The sequence below is a fragment of the Electrophorus electricus genome, chromosome 13, assembly GCF_041902795.1.
Source record: "Electrophorus electricus isolate QZ-2024a chromosome 13, ASM4190279v1, whole genome shotgun sequence".
NCBI lineage: Eukaryota > Metazoa > Chordata > Actinopteri > Gymnotiformes > Gymnotidae > Electrophorus > Electrophorus electricus.
The window spans coordinates 7,907,501-7,912,500 of NC_137509.1; the positions used below are offsets into that span (position 1 = coordinate 7,907,501).

Here is a 5,000-nt window from a genome sequence, read left to right on the forward strand (position 1 = left end):
ACAGATGGAAACCTAATTCTGTCTTTTCTTTCTCTCCTATTCAGAAAGCTACCAATTACAGTCACTTCATTCTCCACCTTTGTATCTTTCCCATGTTTCTCTCTCTCTCTCTCTGTCCCCCTTCTCTTTAATGAGCAATCTCGTAAATGTCAGAACCTCTCACTCTCCTTCTCTTTTTCTTACCTTTTTCCTCCGATCTCGCTCCCTCTGAAATGATTGCTCCAGAATGACGCTGAGGTTCGGGGGTTAGGCAGTTGCACTCAGGAGCTTCACATGGAGGACAGAGAGAAGAGAGAAGGGGACAGAAAGAACGAAAGAAGGGAGCATGCGGTAATGGAAGGACGGGTGACAGAGATTACAGCTCTGGTTGCGAGTGGCACGTAATTGCGCCGTGCATCTGTCAGAGTGAAGTGTGCCATGGGGGCGGTGTTTTATAGCACACTTTTTCTCCGAGGCAGCAGCACTTAAAGATAGAGCTGTAGAGGTGCTATAAATATGTCTGTTCTTGTGCCAAACGTGTCAAGTGAATAATTTCCCCTCTAATGTTTGTGTGAAATATTCCACGGCTCTCGCTCGAAGGTGCCCAGCCGGCCTGATCTATGATCAGTTTCTTTTGCTTAAATCTCAGTCGTGATATTTATAAAAGAAACTGCAGAGCCAGTCCCACATCAGCAGTTAAAAAGTCCTTTCCACCAAGGTGAAAAATGATTGGTGTGCTTTCAAAAAAAAAAACACAGATCTGCACAGATTCTCTGATCAGCAGATCATTTCCCAGGTTTTTACTGCATGTGATTTGAAAATTGGAGGCCCTGCATAATATCTATAATAATAAATTGCATTTTTTTTACCACTTAAAATAAATTAGAATTTTTACCACTTTACTTAGTTAAGGAAGACAGCAGGCAACAGAAGTTTTCAATCAACTTTAGTTTGCGTGAGGTTTTGGGTCAGCGTGGGTGGGGTCAGGAATGGGGGCGGAGCTCCAAGTACTGGCTGCATCAGTCCTGCCTGCTTTGATGGGTTAATTAACGACCCTGTAACAGAGATAATTAATAAGAAGACTTGATTAATTACAGCGAGAGATGTTCTTTTAAGCGCGGAGGATGGTGTGAGAGTGCAGGCCACCCGCTTCCAAGCTGTTTTGCTCTACTAGGCTTTGTGTTAGTTGCATGTGTGTGTGTGTGTGTGTGTGTGTGTGTGTGTGTTTGGAGAGAACTTCAGAGAAAGTGTAATTGCTGGCTATTTTCCAAGTGCTTGTTGGTTTGGGCCTCAATAAGATTATTCTGCAGGTTGTGTGCGTGTGTGTGCCAGTGTGTGTGCATATGTGTATGTGTGTGTGTGTGTATTAATCGCGCATGTAGTCCAAGCTCAGGACTTAAGTGATGTCCTTTTGGCTGTGGCAATGCAAAGTGCACCACAGGGATGCGGTGGGCTGTAATGGAAGCCTGGATCAATAAGCTGAGACTGTGTGGCCGCGATGGTTTCACCACAGCTGATAGCACAGCCACTGGGCTTGTAGAAACTGCATTTAGGCAGAGCTGCATGTCAGGCACATTTAGGCTTCTTCCCGAAACAAAAATCTTAGCAACCTTCATACCGAGTGACTCCAGGAGAGTGCCGAGACAGCCCTGACAGCGCGGGAGGGCCCAGCCAATCACAAAACACTTCCAAATTCCACTTGCAGAAAAATGTGTTATTCTCATGATATTCATATGATGTTGTTCTTTTGCAATGAGGGTCTCTCTCTCTCTCTGTCTCTCTCTCTCTCTCTCTCTCTCTCTCTCTCTCTCTCTCTCTCTCTCTCTCTCTCTCTCTCTCTCTCTCTCTCTCTCTCTCTCCTGACTCTCTCACGCTCTCGCCCTCTCTCTTGGCTGTGCTCTTTCTCTCGGCTCAGATCAGTAGGGTATTGAGCCCCGCTGATGGTGGATAAATGCCCGCTGTCAGCTGAAAGGGACGTGCTGGCGGACGCTCGCGTTTGCCTCTGAACTGCCCCCTTCTTCTTTTCTTTTCCTCTGACAAAGGCATTCTCTCCGCTCCGCCTCGCCCCCTCACCCCTCAACCCATCTCTTCTTGTCGTTCTTCATCACTTTCTCCGCACCACTCTTACTTTCTGTCTCTCTGTTCATCTAGCATTTAGTGGTCTTTTTAAATGTTTCTCTCTCTCTCTGCATTCACCTGCCACTCTCCTCTGTTGGGGGTCTGACTAATTATTCTTCTCTCTCTCTCTCTCTCTCTCTCTCTCTCTGCTACAGACACCTGGCTTAACTCAGTGGGGTATCTCTCCATCCATCCTTCCCTGCCCCCTTTTTTTCCTCTTTTCATTCCTTCTGCCCCTCCTGTTTCTCTTTTGTTGTCTCTGCTCACATTTTTCTTTCCTTCTTCCCCTCTCTCTCTCTCTCTCTCTCTCCCTCTTCCCATGTCACTCAGCCAGTTAACACAGTCAGCAAGTTAGTGTGGACTTTTTATGGTGTGAATATGAAACTTTTATTCAGTGGATGTGAATAATGATGAGCCATTTCCCCTGTTCTCTCTGTCCCATGAGAGGGAGAGAGAGAGAGAGAGAGAGAAAGAGAGATGGAGGGAGGGAGCGTGAGTGAGATGTGGGCGGTTCTGTTTTCACCTCTCATCACAGCCCATGCAGGTGTCTCTGGTAGTGCCTCTCATGACTTTTGAACCCCTAAAGGAGAGAAAAATTGATACTAGCCCCTTCATGTTTGATTATCCTTAACGATTTGAGAGATCTTTAGTAAGCCATCTGCGCCACCAAGTATGTGTTTTTGTATTTTGATTGTTTTGCTGTGTGTGTGCGTGTGCGTGTGTTCTGCATGTGTGCATGTGCGTGTGCATGTGCGTGTGCATGTGCGTGTGCATGTGTGTGCGTACGTGTGCGTGCGTGTGCGCGTGTGCATGTGTGCGTGTGTGTGCGTGCGCGTGCGTGCGCGTGCGTGCGCGCGTGCGTGTGCGCGCGTGCGTGCGTGCGCGTGCGTGTGTGCGTGTCGGTCATAGCTGTATGCCCCCCCATGGGACTCCTGTGGTTTAAACCCGTGCGTATCAAAAAACATTCACCTTTTGCTACTCCTCTTATCTTTTCCAATATCTCTCCTCTCTTTGATCGTGCCTCCGGGACCACACTCCATAGCTCCAGCCCCTCGAGTCCTCTCCCGCCAGAGAGCTGTCAGTCACTCCCGCAGCTGTCAGTCAGCACGCTGACAGGAAGCGCTCCCGAGAGAGCCATTTCAAAGGCCGCATGGTGTGATTGGCTGTAGTGGGGGGGGGGGGCTGTAAAACACTTCTGAATTTTACCCAGTGTGGATTGTAGATAAAAGTGCTGGATTTTAGAAAAAGAACCCACCGGGAGTGTATTGCAGGGAAGTTAAATAAGGCATGCACAGCATTATCATGTATGCACACACACACACACATACACGCACACACACACACGCACACACGCGCACACACACACACACACACACACACACACACACTCACTCACGCACACACGCACTCTCTCTCTCTCTCTGGCAGTCATGAGAGTGAAATTGGCATGACGCCGTTCAATATCCTGACGGGAGTGAGAAGCAGAGGTGTTGGCGTTTCAGACAGCAACACTCCCCCCCCATCTCTCTCTCTCTCTCTCTCTCTCTCTCTCTCTCTCTCTGTCCATTTGTCTGCCCTACTTTCAGGAATACATCCCTCACTTCCTCCCTCTCTCTCTCTCCCTCTCTCTCGCTCTCTCGTTCTCTCTTTCGCTCTGTCTGTGGCTAACTGTTGATTTTACCACAGGGTTGTTTGACCCCATAGTCCTACAGGGACTGCAACCTGACCACAATAAGGCCATGAGGGGGTAGAGGGTGGGGGGGTGAGCTTGGTGGTTGTGGGGGGGGTCATGGAACGAGACTCGAGCTGAGCCTGCGCATTTAGAGAGAGACGAGCAGGAATCACTTTCAGATGCATGTGCCAGGACGGTGACCGGCCGCTCTCCCGAGGCGTTCAGTGGGGCCACCAGATGGCCGTCAGGCTTGCAGGGGTGCTGAACTGGCCACCTGTCATCACCCTGGCCATCAACCCACCAGTCTTGGCCTCAGAGCATCCAGAGGTGGCCCTGCACGCTGACAGGCCCAGGGCTGGAGTCTGGGCCCGATCAATTCACGCTGCATGCTAAGCGGTGCGCTCATGGTGGCGCTGGATCTCCCTAGTTTGTGTACGCTTGTGTGAATGGCTGGTGTGATGTGGTGCAAGAAAGACCTGTTGCCTATTTGACATTATTATCTGTTGTTTATTGAGGCATTAGTGAGGATAGTTTAGATAGCTACAGTGGCCAGCTTGATTTTTAGGAAACTACATATAATATTACATGAGTTTGGTGAAATACAGTTTAGTGAACCACACAGAGACAGCTCCAGGTTTTTGGTCATTTGTGGCAGTATTTCATGTTTGGCCCAGGCCCATCTGTGGAGGTTTATACATCCAGTGTCTGCTCTCTGCTCCTCAAGAGCTCGAAGTCCTCACTAAGATTGTCAGGCGATCCTGTGGAGAGTCTGTGGTGATCGGGTGTCCAGGGCAGATCCCCACAGGGGCCTCCATAGCCTGGCCCCTGGACTCTCTGTGGCCCTCAGTAACCTCCCTCTATCAGGCCATTAGGTTGAAAGTGAAGGTTGTACTGGTGCCAGATCCTGAAGACTCACTCTCACTCCCACACACCCCTTTGTGCAGCCTCACAGTGAAGCTGAAAAGGCCACATGCTCAAAGAACTACAGATTAACACACACTACCACAGAGGCTAACGGTCAAACACCAGCTGATCTGAAAGAGGCACCTTAGGCTCCAAAATGTACTGCACCTCTGGAGTCTCATGAAGGAACAGCTGTGTGTATGACACAATATAAATAATGCATGTGTGTGTGTGTGTGTGTGTGTGTGTGTGTGTGTGTGTGTGAGATTTAGTCTGGGCCCCTGTCAGCTCTCACCTCTGAAATGCCTTTGTAGTTCTAACTTGCCAC

General features: G+C 49.2%; 1 protein-coding gene and 1 long non-coding RNA gene across 2 annotated transcripts in view; one reads left to right on the plus strand and one right to left on the minus strand.

Annotated features, from left to right (window-relative positions):
* LOC113589008 (uncharacterized) overlaps nt 1–219 on the minus strand; it is a 9,961-nt gene extending 9,742 nt beyond the window's left edge. Inside the window, exon 1 of the long non-coding RNA XR_003411905.3 lies at nt 184–219. This is a non-coding gene — a long non-coding RNA (uncharacterized LOC113589008). The remainder of the gene's footprint in view (nt 1–183) is intronic.
* efnb3b (ephrin-B3b) overlaps nt 1–5,000 on the plus strand; it is a 63,293-nt gene that overhangs the window by 17,969 nt on the left and 40,324 nt on the right. The gene's annotated exons all lie outside the window — the stretch shown is intronic.